The sequence below is a fragment of the Lepisma saccharinum genome, chromosome 9 (genome assembly GCF_977018435.1).
Source record: "Lepisma saccharinum chromosome 9, izLepSacc3.1, whole genome shotgun sequence".
In the NCBI taxonomy this organism is placed as follows: Eukaryota; Metazoa; Arthropoda; class Insecta; order Zygentoma; family Lepismatidae; genus Lepisma; species Lepisma saccharinum.
The window spans coordinates 33177063-33191683 of NC_139237.1; the positions used below are offsets into that span (position 1 = coordinate 33177063).

The 14621-nt window shown below is 37.0% G+C and overlaps 1 protein-coding gene across 1 annotated transcript in view; it reads left to right on the forward strand.

Moving 5' to 3' along the window:
- NdufA3 (NADH:ubiquinone oxidoreductase subunit A3) overlaps positions 1-9098 on the forward strand; it is a 79925-nt gene extending 70827 nt beyond the window's left edge. Inside the window, exon 5 of the transcript XR_014442182.1 lies at positions 8257-9098. The gene's annotated coding sequence lies outside the window, so the exon portion shown is untranslated. The remainder of the gene's footprint in view (positions 1-8256) is intronic.
- Positions 9099-14621: the final 5523 nt, after the last annotated feature.

Consider the following 14621-nt stretch of genomic DNA (forward strand, 5'->3'; position numbering starts at 1 on the left):
TTTAGCAGTACAGTTCTGCCACTTAAGACAGTATACACAGTTGGGCTACTAAAAACAGTGGAAGAATTAGCAGTGAAGTTCAACTGAAAACAGTAGGCGTTTCACTACACATTGATCTTCTCAAAAACAGTAGACAGAATTTTCAGTAGGGAGTGTTTGGTAATGTTTTTTCTTCCATGTATGTCATCATAGCTGCAAGCTGGTATGTTTGAATTGTCTTTTAATATTATACCCTTTCACTGATAGGATGTGAGGGAGACCGCGTCATCATATTTAACAGTATTCCAAAGTACAGATAAGTTTCGTTCTAAATTATCATAATCTAGAAGACATTTAAATTTCAGTTTTACAGTAAATGTGTCAGAAACATTAATTATGGGGGGGGGGGAATTTATAGGCATTAAATCCTCTAAGATACACACTTAATTAGGCATTATACAATAAATATTTTAAATAGGCATCATAAAAACTTGTTGCTTCACTCAGAACTCCTTCATGAACGAAGGTTCAGGACTCATGTTTGGGGAATAAAAGATACAGTTGATAATAATTAGATGTAAACGAGTTACTAACTTTTTCCGCAAAACTTACTTGTAGAGGTTCTATTAATTTTGGTGGCCTGTGCCACCATCTGCTTGGTAAATGTTTGTGATTCACTTACGTTAATATTATGAACCACGTCTTTTATTCCCCAAACATGAATACATTTAAATTAATGCTTAAAATGCATATTCTGGGTAAATAGTCCACTGAATTAAATCATTTTTGCTTGTCAGTAGGGGAAGTGGTAAGAGGATGGAGTAATCTACTCAGTGGGAGATACTTGGCCCTCCTTTCTCTAACATTATTATTACAAACTCTAGCCCACAGACAAAGCTTAAGCTTCATTTTTCTGTGGGCAGAGAGAGAAATAAAGATTGTGAGTTTTGTGCGCAGCCTGAAATCATGTCCATGGCGATTTTTTGTAAAAGAATATACAATAAAACAATATGCATGCAGTTTATTTGCATGAAAGAAAGAAATTGATTATAATATAAAACCATTTTAAGAAATAAATTCACCTCTTTCATCCATGCTTGAGAGAAAATTACTTTTACATCGGTGGTAAAATGCATATCTGCAACAATCCACTGTTTCAGTAATGGAGTTGTAGATGTTTTTTCTTTGGGCATTTTCAACTAACAAATTTGGGAATAATGATATTTCAAAGGTTTTTGACATGTGGGCTCTCCGAAATGCTGAATTAATTTACTTGCAGATAGTCACTGATAAGAGAAAAAAGGCACTCATACCTTCATATACAGTTTGTTGTAAACTTATAGAGGGTAAATTGTCTACAGTTATCAATCCAGGTCTTCAGCCACACACTAAATAGTCAAGCTTCGTAATTCATGGATTTGTGCTACTACTGTAATATTAGTTTTAAGCATGGCATTTAAAATGTAACTTCCCACCAAATATTTTTAAGGGATCTCCAAGTTTTTTCATATTCAACTACAGTGGAATCTCAATTTAATGTTTTTCAGGAGACCAGGCTGAAAAACTTAAAATGCAGGAAAATGTAAAATTGAGGAAAATTTTATAACACTTTGCTAAGTTATCAAGATAGAATGTATAAAATGGGAAAATGTAAAATCTGGGAATGTAAAATTGTGTTTTCACTGTAAGAGTTAATGTAAATTTCCTACATTAACCACTCCTGTCAAGTGTTACACTTTATTCTCGATTATTATCTATAGTGTTAGAAAGTACCTAGGTAGTTGATTTTTCTTTGAACTGTTAAACATTTCAAAGGGGTCCTGGAACTCGGTAGGAGGTGGGCCCAAGGTATAACTATTAATTTTCTCCCTAAGGAGCTAGTAGCACATCTTCTGTCGCACAGTGCATGAGCTAAATATGACCATTATTTTGTGAAGTACATTTACTTTTGTATTAGGGTCCCGGATTTGATATCTGGTGAAGGCATATAATGGTTGCTTAAGATTCCACTTTAAACTGTAGGTCCAATCCTGATTAGCCTATCTGTGCATAAAGTGGACAACAAAAAACAACCAACGAACTTTTGTTTAAAAACTTTGTTGAACCAGTTCTTCTTTTCCAGCCTGATATGATTTCATTATGATCTACAGTCTTCAAAGTGTACATTTTTAGCTGAGTGCATGTTTGATCGAGTTTAGGGATGAGAGAGAGAGAGAGAATGCCTATATCAACAGTGCTTATGCTTATGCAAATTATCTTACCTAGGAGAATGCTTTATGAAATGTTTCTTAACTATGGGAATAGCTGCTTCCCACCAGCACTTGCTATAGTGATGATCTATTTAAAAAAAAACAAGAAAAACGTGGCAGTGGCGACAATTATGGGGAAAGGGGGCTCTTAATGCTAAGTTTTGTCTACCATGAGAAAATAAATTGGTCTCCCTCTCCAAAAAAAAATAAAAAAAAATCCTGTCTGCGTCACTACATTGAAGTAAAATAAAATATTTCCAATATCTTCTTCTAATTACATATAATATATTCATATCCTGATATATATATCAGTGTAGTAGCTTCTGAAAGTCGATAACAAAAACTGTGAATGCTGGATATTTGGGGCAAAAGTTTATTTCTTTTATGCTCCTACGAGGGTCACTATTTATATTTTGAGCCTAACAATGAAAAAACAGGAATTTGGCATTGAAAACTGCTTTATTGTTTTTCGAAGTATTCTCCTTTATGGTCAATACACTTTTGCATTCGTTCGAACCATTTGTCAAAGCAGTTTTTCCAATCTTCTTGAGACACCTCCGTAATATGGTTTTTGAACGCATCAACGGCGTCTTCCGCCGACGAAAATCGTTGTCCACGCAATTTATTCTTGACATTCGGGAACAAGAAGAAGTCATTGGGTGCCAAATCAGGACTGTACGGCAGATGACCCATCAATTCGATTTTTTGACTGTTCATAAAGTCAGTTGTTAGACGAGATGTGTGACAGCTGCCATTGTCTTCATGAAGAATGATCCGACGGCATTTGTTTGTTTTCCGTATTTGACCAAAGACCTCTGGCAAACAAATTGTTGTGTACCATTCAGAGTTGACCGTTCTACGTTCCTCTAAAGGCACAGTTGCCACATGACCAGTTTTCCAGAAAAAACAGGCAACCATTTGTTTCGATGTGCTTCGAGCGCGAACAACTTTTGTTGGATTGGATTCATCTTGAAACACCCATACAGTCGACTGCTGTTTACGTTCCGGCTCATATGCATATATCCATGATTCGTCACCTGTTACAATCTTATATACGTCTTTTGAAGCACCACGATTGTATTTATTGAGCATTTGTTTGCACCAATTGACGCGAGCGTCTTTTTGAGTTCTTGTCAAATTGTGTGGGATCCAACGAGAACATACCTTTCTCACAGCTAAACGATCATGTAATATTTTATATATGCTGGTGGAACTAATGCCTATGGTTGCCTCAATCTCACAGTATGTCACATGACGATCTTGCAGTATTAGGTTTTGCATAGCATCAATGTTTTCTTGAACAACAACTGATTTTGGACGACCTTCGCGAATCTCGTCGGTGAGCGAATGGCGGCCACGATTAAATTCGTTATACCAGCATTTCACAGTGGCAAAGGATGGGGCTTCATCGCCAAATGTGGAAGTAAGTTGATCGATACACTCTTGTCTTGATAATCCACGTCGAAAATCATAAAAAATCATCGCACGAAAATGTTCACGAGTTAATTCCATTTTATTGTTGTCACGCAATCTCCAAGGCAACATAAACAACACAAATGAAGCTATTGACAAAACATTTGAAGTACGTTATGGTCAGTGGTCAGAAGTAGCGAGCTACTTGTCGCGTCGCTACTGTAACTAGCTACAAAATTTGTAGCTGTAGCTGTAGCGAAGCTACATTTTGAAAATTGTAGTTGTAGCGATAGTGAAGCTACAAATTTCTTGTTGTTGTAGAGCATTTTTCGCTACAGCTACTTTTTTTCCCAGCATTTTGTGGTGAATTTTGAATGTGGCAACGGCGTCAGAAAAAATCGACAATAACCCTTAGTTTTGCAGGAGGTTCATAAAGACAGTCTATTACATGGAGATACAGATTATCTAGATTGTAGATTATAGATATCTGCATAATTTATTTAATTAGTATCTGAAGAATCCAGATATCCAGATAACTAACTGACATATATGAATATATTCCTGCTAACAGCTACGTTTTTTTTAGCTGGATCGCTTTTTTGGGGAGAAACATGCCTAGTTTGCTGCACCACTGGAAAAAAGTGCTTCATTTGCATCACCCCTGGAACAAATCCTGTGGATATTCATGGTGTAAGACACCAAAATGTCATTAATTACTGTGTAAGACACAACTTGCAGTGCAAAAACGAGCAATAGATTTTCCACTGCACTCACAAGGGAATTGTGCCAGCAATAAATGGCTCAGTACGTTAACAGCACTGATCATAGTCAGTATATAGGATCTCACCAGCAAAAAATTATTGTTACAAGAATGATAGAGTTTCTGGAATTACAATTATTTTCACGATAGTATTTGTTCACAAATTTTAAAATTACAATACGTTTAGAACACTCAGGTTTACACGACAGTTTCCTCAATAATTTTATCATATTGCAAAAAGTATGTACGTGTTATTGACTTTCCTGCAGAAACGACAATTTTTGTTAGTTAATATACATAGTTTCCAAATTTATGTATTTCTACTACTTTTGCGTCACTTTTCTGTAACTTTTGCTAATCATGACATCATCATCATCATCCTTTGCTGTTTCCTGCCTCTGGCTGGGTCGACATAGAAGTCAAGCCTCTCCATTTTTTCCAGGTCTTTCACAACTCCTCTCTTTCCAAGGTGTTCCAATCTTGTCTCCTAACACTCTCCACTATCTACTCTTTCCACCGACATCTTGGTCTCCCCCTTGGCCTTATTCCCACTCGTTGTGCATTGTAAGCTCTTACTGGTAGTCTTTCTGCATCCATCCTCTTCATGTGTCCGAACCATCTCATCTGTGCCTGATCTATTCTGTCCTGAAGCTTCACTACACCCACTGTCTGTCAGATCTCCTCATTTCTTATTCTATCCCTTCTAGTCTTCTTCAAAAGACTCCTTAAAAATTTAATCTCCACTGCCTGCATCTTTTCTTTGTCTCTCTATGTCATTGTCCAAGTCTCTGCTCCATACGTAATTATTGGCACATAGTATGTGTTATATATTACCTTCTTGCATTTCATGGGTACATCCCTGTTCCATATTAATCTTCGAATGCTTTGATATAGTCCACCACCCATTTGTCCTCTTCTGTTTACCTCCTCATCTATTCTTCCACTTCTCTCAATCATGACAATGAGGATGAATGGTTTATTTAATTATTCTCTTATCTATAGTCGCTTTCTGCCACTTTCGGCTAATTGTGAGAACGAGGAAGAATGATGAATGATGAACCGTATGGGGAATGGAGGATCTCATCCTCCCAACTTGGCATTTTTCCTAGCTTTTGTTTTGAGTCCATTTTATGCATAGATAATCTGATCGAGACTGGATCCTAACCACTATGTGCCTCCGCTGGGTATCAAACCTGGGGCCCTTTTGTAGTCAAAGGGCTCCAGGTACTTTTCATTCAAAATGCTGACTTCATATCAGTCTATAAAAAATGAAATATTTATTCTCAAGAAAAATATGTTGATGTGAACATAAATACGTAATCCTACAAAATTTTATTTGTGTATAGTTGTAATAATTAATTTGGGTAACACCCTAATTGCAATATTCATATATCAAATTTTAATTGATATGCCACTTGCATAGGTATGGTATTCTCAAAAACTATAGTAAAAATAAGTAACTGAAGTAACACTGCTATCAAAATTATCGAATGATTGGAATTATGATAATAAATAACAGAATCTATTTACCAATAGTAGGGGATTTTTTTAATACCCATATGGTTGTTTTTCATTTTTTTATGCAGAAGTAGCACAAAAAGTAGCGAAGTAGCGAGTAGCGAACAGGAGTAGCGTAGAGAGCTACTTTTTGGTAAATGTAGCTGTAGCTGTAGCGAAGTTACATTTTGGAAGGGTAGCTGTAGCTGTAGCGAAGCTACTTTTAAAATGTAGCGTTCTGATCACTGGTTATGGTCAATATTGCCAGACGATTCCGTGCAAATGTCAAATCGTGCCTAACTTCAATCAGTGTTGCCAAGGCTCAAAATATAAATAGTGACCCTCGTATTCAGATAAAATGGCAAACACTCAACATTAGAACTGCGTGTGCACGAGAGGGGGGACTAGCTAACTATTGCTCTTCCATCCACCCCTCTGGCATTTTCCATGGTATATACATTACAGTATTCTAGATATTTTTTTTTTCACTGAGGTGGAGCCCATAGCAATGTGCTATGCCACTGGGTGCTCATTTACATATTTATAAGCTACATCCATAACCCTTCATTGGTATATATCTGACATGGTGCTCGCACATGATTTTTTTTTTTTTCATTTTTACCATTTTTTGAAAATATTTTTTTACTTTTATCCATTAAAACTAGTTGATAATAAATACAATTATTGCCTAATACATATCAGAGTTCAAAATGTATCATATTTATTACATAACAAGAAAATTATAGTCTTCAAAAATATTTGAAGAACATGGATACATGAATGGTATGGTATGGTGCTCACAAACATAACTGTTATCAAAAAGTTGAGAAGTTTAGAATTAATTTTAAAGTGAATTGGAGAACCAGAGGAGCGTACTGCAAAATTGCAGTTTTCAGTTTTGTTTAATGGTCCCTCAACATCACTATCTTTGAGAATCAAACACTCTATCCAGTTATTTTCTTCGCTGATCACTTGGCTCAGCAAGCCAGGCTTCCATCTTCTGTTCTTCATCCATTGCACTTATCAGACTTTAAACTTACATAGTGGGAAATATTAGCAGTAATAAGTGAATGGATACAAATATCAAAATAATTATGGGAGAATCGAAACAGAAAATAGTGAATCAACAGGAATTCAATGGGCACAGAAAAAATACAGTAGACTCGCGATTAACCGAGTCCCCGGGTTAACCGAGGGAGTGGTTGAAAAACATCGTGCTTCATAACGCACCCCCCTGTTTGTTTGTTTATGGAGTGAAGTCACCGTCCGCGCTGCACGTAATCGTTCCATTGTCGGTGTATCCGATTGTTATGATGGTGTTAAGTCTGTGTAGGCCTATTCTAAGCGGAAAAAGTAATCTTCTCATTTATGTTGTACTAGTAATAAATAATTACTGTACAGTTTTAAGTGTTGTTTCGTCATTTACGACCTATTAGCACATTACCTCCATATTATTAGAGTTTTTCCGTATCCGAGGTAATCTCGGTCCCAATTAGCTCGGATAATCGCAAGTCTACTGTATTTGAAGAACATGGATACGTGATTGGTATACATGTAATCGTGGTGCTCACAAACATAACTGTCATTGAAGTGACATGTTCACAGAGACTGAGTGCAGTGGCATCACTTATACCCTGTCCCATCTATCTCTGAAGAAAGGCAGCACATAGCAACAGAGAAGAGGAGGATATCGAGTGGACAGAGCAAACCAATACATGCTGCTGTGAAGGCTGATAATTGCAGTCTCTCCTCCCTTCCTTTATGCAATCCCGTTCTCTCTCACGTGTTCATTGGTGGAGCCATCTCGCGTCACTACTTGTGCAGAGACTAGTTTTAGTTCGCCTGATCCAGAGATAGCTGGGACAGGGTATACAACTGATATCTTCTGGCCACAGACATTACAAGTTACAGCTATGCAAGACCAGAATGTGATAGCATATCTGGCCTTGATTATGATTAAATGCTAGGGTGAAAACTACACTGACACATGTGTCAGAGAAATTGATATCCAAATGCAAGTGTGTGCATGTTTACTGATAAATTAAAAGTTTAGAATCATCGAAATTAGAAATAATTTTAAAGTTACTTGGAGAACCAGAGAAATGTAACTCCAAAATGCTTGTTTTCAGTTTTGTTTAAAAAAAAACTCCTCTGAAGAGCCTTATTTGGAGTCAGATCAACATATCTCCATTTCTAATCCTTAGCAGTAAGGTTGAATCACGTATCTCCAATCTACTGACTCTTAATGAGTCAGACATATTACTAAGAATATATTTTCTCTCTCATGTAAATTTGATAAATTGGAGTTATGTCACTTTGGTTCACACTTAATGATTTTCGTTTTTTCTTCTTTTTCAGAATCTTTAACGTGCATCATATTATTTTACATCTACAACCAGCATTTGATGAACTGGTAGACCTATGAAATAAGAGCTCAATTACTTATCATTATATCCTCAGCCTGTCTACCTGTGAGAAGCAGTGACTATCATCCTGTGATCTCTTGACGTACTCAGATTGGCCTAGTGGAATTAGACATACAGTTTAAAATGAGATTTGAAGTACTGTGCAGTCAGCAACTTTTCCATGCAGTACACCCTGGAGATGGTAATTTTGCAGGCTAACAAGGCTCTGGTGCCTGGACCCAAAACCAGTACAATCTTCTGTGGGGTTGTGTGTTGTCTCATGCTTGTCCTTGCATGCCTCAGATTTTAACCGATGACAGTGTAATGTTAGTTGGTGGTAAGGAGTTGATGATTGTACGTACCTAGGTATTAGTTTTAGAAATTGAGTTTTGGTTTTAGCTTAGAGGCTATCCCCATATTTTATGATGGGCACAATAGGCTATGTGCTGACATGCCCATAATTAAAATTTAATCAACCACTGTGCAATATGCCTCCATTGGGAATGGAAGCCAGGACCTCTTCATTACAAGATGACAGAATTACCACTATCCAATCAGAGAGACCTTAGAAATCATAGTGTATAGGTGACACAAAGTCATTCTCTGTAATTAGTGTCCTCTTTCCGAACCCCTGGAACAACTTTATCCAGTAACCAATCAGAATACTTTAGAGACATTCTAAAACAAAAATCCAGTAAAAATCCATACATGCAGTGTTCAAACAATAACATCCAAGTTGTGATCCAAGAATTCACCATTCAAATGGACTGAGATTGGTGTGTACTGCTCTTAAGATATAAGATATAAGATATATAAGATAAAATTTTACAAATTTTTAATACACTCTTTTATTCAAGTTTTCTATATTTTTCCTCTTGTTTTCTTACCATGTAATTTTCCTACCAATGAAAATAAAGCTTTCATTTATTTCATTACATTCTGCTTGTGGGTGTTAATTTTTTCCCCTATGCCAGAGGTTCGCAAATTTTATTCTTTCACAGTGCCCTTAGTGTCCCACGATTTTCCACGGTGGCCAAGTCAGAATGAAGGCATATCTAACACTTGCAATGCTCAGTAAGTGTGGTTTGGTTGCTTTCCTTAAGTTAAAAAATAAACACACATTTCAAATTCAGAAACATTTTATGTGCAAAAAGTACTAAATAAGCACATATTTGGAACAATCTCATATCATTGACTAACAATTAAGTGTAATTTCAGTGAAAATATTGGAACATTTCACGGTGCCCCTGTAAGCCAGCCACAGTGCCCCAGGGCACCGCAGCGCACACTTTGGGAATGACTGCCCTATGCAATGGCTCTGTAGTTTAAACCAATCAGTGGCAGCTTCTGGGGAGCCAACTGGAGGGTTGATATCCCATCGACAAGGAAAGTGAGTTTAGATGAGGAATTTCTAATTGATTTAACGGCCAATTGTGACATTTGTTGTGACAGAATATATAATGTTTTATGCATTAGCACCTATTATTTAGCAGTATTACAAACATCATGAATGATGGAACAAGAATAGAATGCTAGCAGATTTAGCCATAGCATTTTCTAACTTACCAGAGGTAATGAAATAAAGAAGGGAAGTTGCCAGACAATTGTGCCACATTATCAGGAAGTTTTAGGAATGTGCTAATCAAAACATGTATTTTAGATCTACATGATGTAGACTACATCGTTGTAATACAACTGTACTTTCAACTGAATACACAGAAAAATAAAAGCATGCACATGTGTAAAGACTTTGCAAGTAAGAAGAATCTGTAGCTGACATCCATGGTGGAGTGGTTAGCAGTGCACTATCACACCGGGAGATCTGGGTTCAAATCCTGGCATGGGGATGTTCTTTGTGAGTGTCCCTTCATCAATTTCATCACATCATTACTCACCTCCATTGTCACAATTATCCAAAAGTGGAAGAAAAGAGACACTGTATAATAAAAACCAAGGAAGAAATTATGTTTTTTCAGTGATTATAAATTATTTTTCCTCATTGGAAATTGTATTATTAAGTAGGGTCGTGAACTTTTAGTTTTATTTTTCCCTAAATTTTGATGTTTTTTCTACTGCAATTCATTGTTATTTTTTGCAGTTTAGAGCAAAATTCAGTGTTATTAATTCAGAATTGGTTATATTTTTACATTAATTTTTACTGTTCCTTCTACACAAACACTTTCTTTTGCTTTCCTCAACTTTTTGGTGTTATCGTTAAAATGAAAACTTCACGTCCCTATTCATGAAAAAAGGTAAAGTGCTCCCCTGTGCTTAGCAACATGCCATGAAGGTGTATAGAGGGTGTGGGGGTAACGCCCCACACTTTCTTGATCCGGTTGTGAGTGGGGGTGATGTGATCAGCATTACGCCCCTGACTGCCTTTACCCCCCAGGGTTTCCCCCAGGTACCCATGTCATTCGACGCTGGGTGGGTGCCGGGGCCGCTTCCAACGTTAGAAAAGTTCCCGGATTTGAACCAGCCGGGGATTGAACCCGGGACCTTGAGCATGGTAGTCAGACGCGTTACCGACTGAGCCACCACGGCCACGTCCCTATTCAAAACTGAATAAAATTATGGAATACAGAATGATTTTTTTTCAATTGCTGGTAACTCTTTTTCCCCTTATGTTAAAGTCTGGCAACTCTTCATTGTATACAGTTCTCCAGGAAGATAGGCCAGCTTCAGCTAGGGACGTGGTTTGGGTTGATGAAACCATTCTTCCTCCCATGCATGTTGTTCTTTCATTTTCCCTCGCCTGGACTCACCAGAGAATACTCGCAGGCATGTAAAGCATTTGCACGTGGAGTGGGGTACCCCATCAGGTTTGTCTGATTGTAAGAGCCAAGTTTCATATTTCTGCACAGTGGCCTGCAAACTTCACAATTGTTGTGAAAGAAAAAATAAAAAAACGAATAACTAACGATCTGTAAGCAACAAAATATTTGAGAGAATGTGAAAACTATTACATGTCATGCCATGTGGTTACACATGGCAGCCACCCCTGACATTATAAATAATATTAACCCACGGCTCCACAGCCCTGGAAGGGCCTTGATCTATCTCCCAACTACCAGTCTCCCTCCCACAATCCCATCTAGAGGTGTGGAGATCTTTAACCGGTTATGGGGTGAAGTGGGTTCAGAATGTCGAACCCTCAGCCATTGTAGATTTCCCAGACCAGGTTACGCTACTCACTCGTAGCTCCTCAATTGTCTCACAATGGTGGGTTGCTACTGGTCCTATACACAGGCCGAAAACCCAGAGACTGAACCCATGCCATTCTGCAGTCAGAGTCCAAAGCATAGCAGCTTAGACCATGTGGCCACAAAGGAGGACAGCCACCCCTGACACCAACAAACAATTGCCAGTGATCATATATTGTGATAAAACATAACTCACACCACACACAATATTTTCACACCAGTAATGTTCACTTTTGACACATTTCTGAACCTTTCATCACATCATGTGGCTTTCTCAGGAGGCAGGACAAGATTTAGGCTGAAACATGATAAAAGGTAAAAAGCCTGTTGGAAAAGTTAAGACAGGTTGGCAGCTGTGCTGTCATGATATTCATTCTTTGATATCTGGATGGCAACTGATCAACGCAGCAGTGCTTACCATTCTTTATGCCCAAATCTTGTCCAGCCTCCCGAGGAATTATCAATATTTTAGTATGTTTTGTCTGTGTTTTATTAATATATTAAAAATTATTATTATTTTTATTTATGTATAAAATGAAACAATAGTTTTGATTATTACATCTGACAGTAAGAAATCTGCATTGGCATTTTGCTGTGGCAAACATGCTTCTATATCCACTTTAAGCCAACATAGTTAATTAAGAATGAGCCTACTGCTTCAAAATGGGACCCATACCACCGTAATGTACTCCCATTGGACACTGAACCACTGACCCCTTGATTGCAAGGAAATTGCATTAACCACAATAATATTTGGGAGGTGCTATAAGCACTTACATTAAAATATTCTGGTGCTATAGTTCTTAAGCTGTATCTTATCTGGTAAGAGGTAATTCTAAAAGCATACCATGTAAATAAAACTTCATTATTAAAATACTGTATATATGCATCTAGGGGGAGGGGGGACTGAGGTAAGTTTGCAAGGGTATTTCTCTTGGTTGCATCTACAAAATGGTATATTTTAAACCTTGACAGTTGCAAAGATACACTGTTCCAGCATCCATGAATGTTGACGGAACTCAGAAGATAAGGATACAGCTCTATACAAACTGAAATGACATACTCCCTTGAAAAATAAAAAAACCCTGACATACATGCCTTTATCATACTATGGACAAAATATAAATACAAATGGTAGTGGTTCTAAATGCATTAAGAATACATTGTGAACATGAAAGGCTTGGAATGTATACTTATTGATCTACATCCATGAGGAAAATTAGCCTTTACGACAAACATGTAAGAAATATGTGGAAAAAGAAAACTACGTTCTTTCAGACTATTGTACAAGCTGGAAAAATTTGCTTTTGTTAAGTACTTATTGAAAAAGACATTCCCTGAATATTAGTGACAATAGTTCTTCATTGGCATGCAATGTTAATTAGAAACTATCCATTGTCCTTTTTAAACTATATTTATTCCAACACTACGTTTTGTTTTGAGAGAGCAGTTTGGTTCTTTGTATAGTACTGTTACATTGCTCCACTGAGTTGCATGTGATTCACTCCACATAGAATTCAGTGGAGCAATATAACAGTACTACACAAAAGAACCAAATTGGAAACTAAGGAAAATCAAAGAAGCAACCATCATAACCATGGTCTATAACCCTACTAGCCATCCCAGTGTAGAATTCAAGCAAATATAGTCCACTCTCCTCAAAAGTCAGAAACAGTAACATAAATGGAGCAAAAATTAGTACAGGATTCTGAGGGGCACTGGATTTGTCATAGGCTTGATTCCCACTACCCGCAAAACAAGTTTGTTCACATAAAGATGAAAGAAGAAGTGCTTTCTCGAAACACAGTGTTAGAATAAGTATAGTTTAAAAATAACTACACAATGGATAATGTCCAATTAACTAATGCAGGAAATCCTCAACTTACACCCAATCCTGAAAAAAAAAAATCCATCATGTATTGGTTCTTAATATCAGAACTTTCCTGGATACTCACCAAAATGACACATTTGATGGTGGAACCAGAAAAACTGGATTACAGGAGGGCTGTAAGATAGCCTGACACTATAGCTATTATTGTTAAATATTCAATTCCTTCTTCTGTCCTTCACTGATGAGCTGAGTTAAGCAAAACACAATATGTGAAACCATGAAGGTTTGAAATATTTTGTATATGCATTACTGTTTTTCAGTTTCTTCATGTAAGCTAATTTACGATGATGAGGGTGAATTATGATTAGATTAAATTAAGGAATGGACAATCATGAAGGAACATTCATGTCCATGACTCAAACCTTGAACCTTTAATGCCAAGATGGTGATTTGAAGCTCTGAATTGAGACACATTAATAATGAATCATAAAAGGTAAGGTAAAGTTTCCCATGCACATAGCACTGTGCCATGAAGGTTCACTTAGGGCATTTAGGAGTAGGGCCCCACACATTCTCGATGTTGATTATTTTGGAGGTGATGTGATCAGCACCATGCTCCAGCTGGCTTCCCCCCACCCTCCAGGTGCCCATTGATTTGAGGCTAGGTGAGTCCCAGAGCCACTTATTGTGGGGACAAGGCCAGAATAATTCCTACCTTAGATCACCCACCACAGGAATTAAACCTGGGTCTGCCACGCAGCAGTCAGACATGCTACTGACTAGACCACTTTAATTTTAATGAATCATAGCAGGAGCAATTCTTATAATAAAAAGAAAACATGCCTCAATATTGTATGATGATTTTTATCATTATTTGTCTTGTCTGACAAAAATAAATACCAATTGCAGATTTTACGGTGTTCTTACTTTACCCATTACAATGGCAATTGTCTCTTGATTGTACACATGAAAATTGTGTGGAAATCTCAAAAAGAGAAATATTTCAATATTTTCTTTACATCTTTCAGTATCTGATGTGTTTCTTATTATTCTTTGCAATCAAGGGTCCCAGGTTTGATCTTATATGGAAACACAAGGCACAGTGGTTTAGTTCAAACTTTAAACTGTAGGTTCAGTCCAATTAGCCTATCAGCATAAAAATGAACTTAAAAACAAATTTTGACATGAGTACAGCAAAAGCATTCTTAACCAATAGGTGTAGAATCTGTACATTAATGTTAAAATACATATGTTATTTGAAGCAATGTGTAAAAAATACAAGTA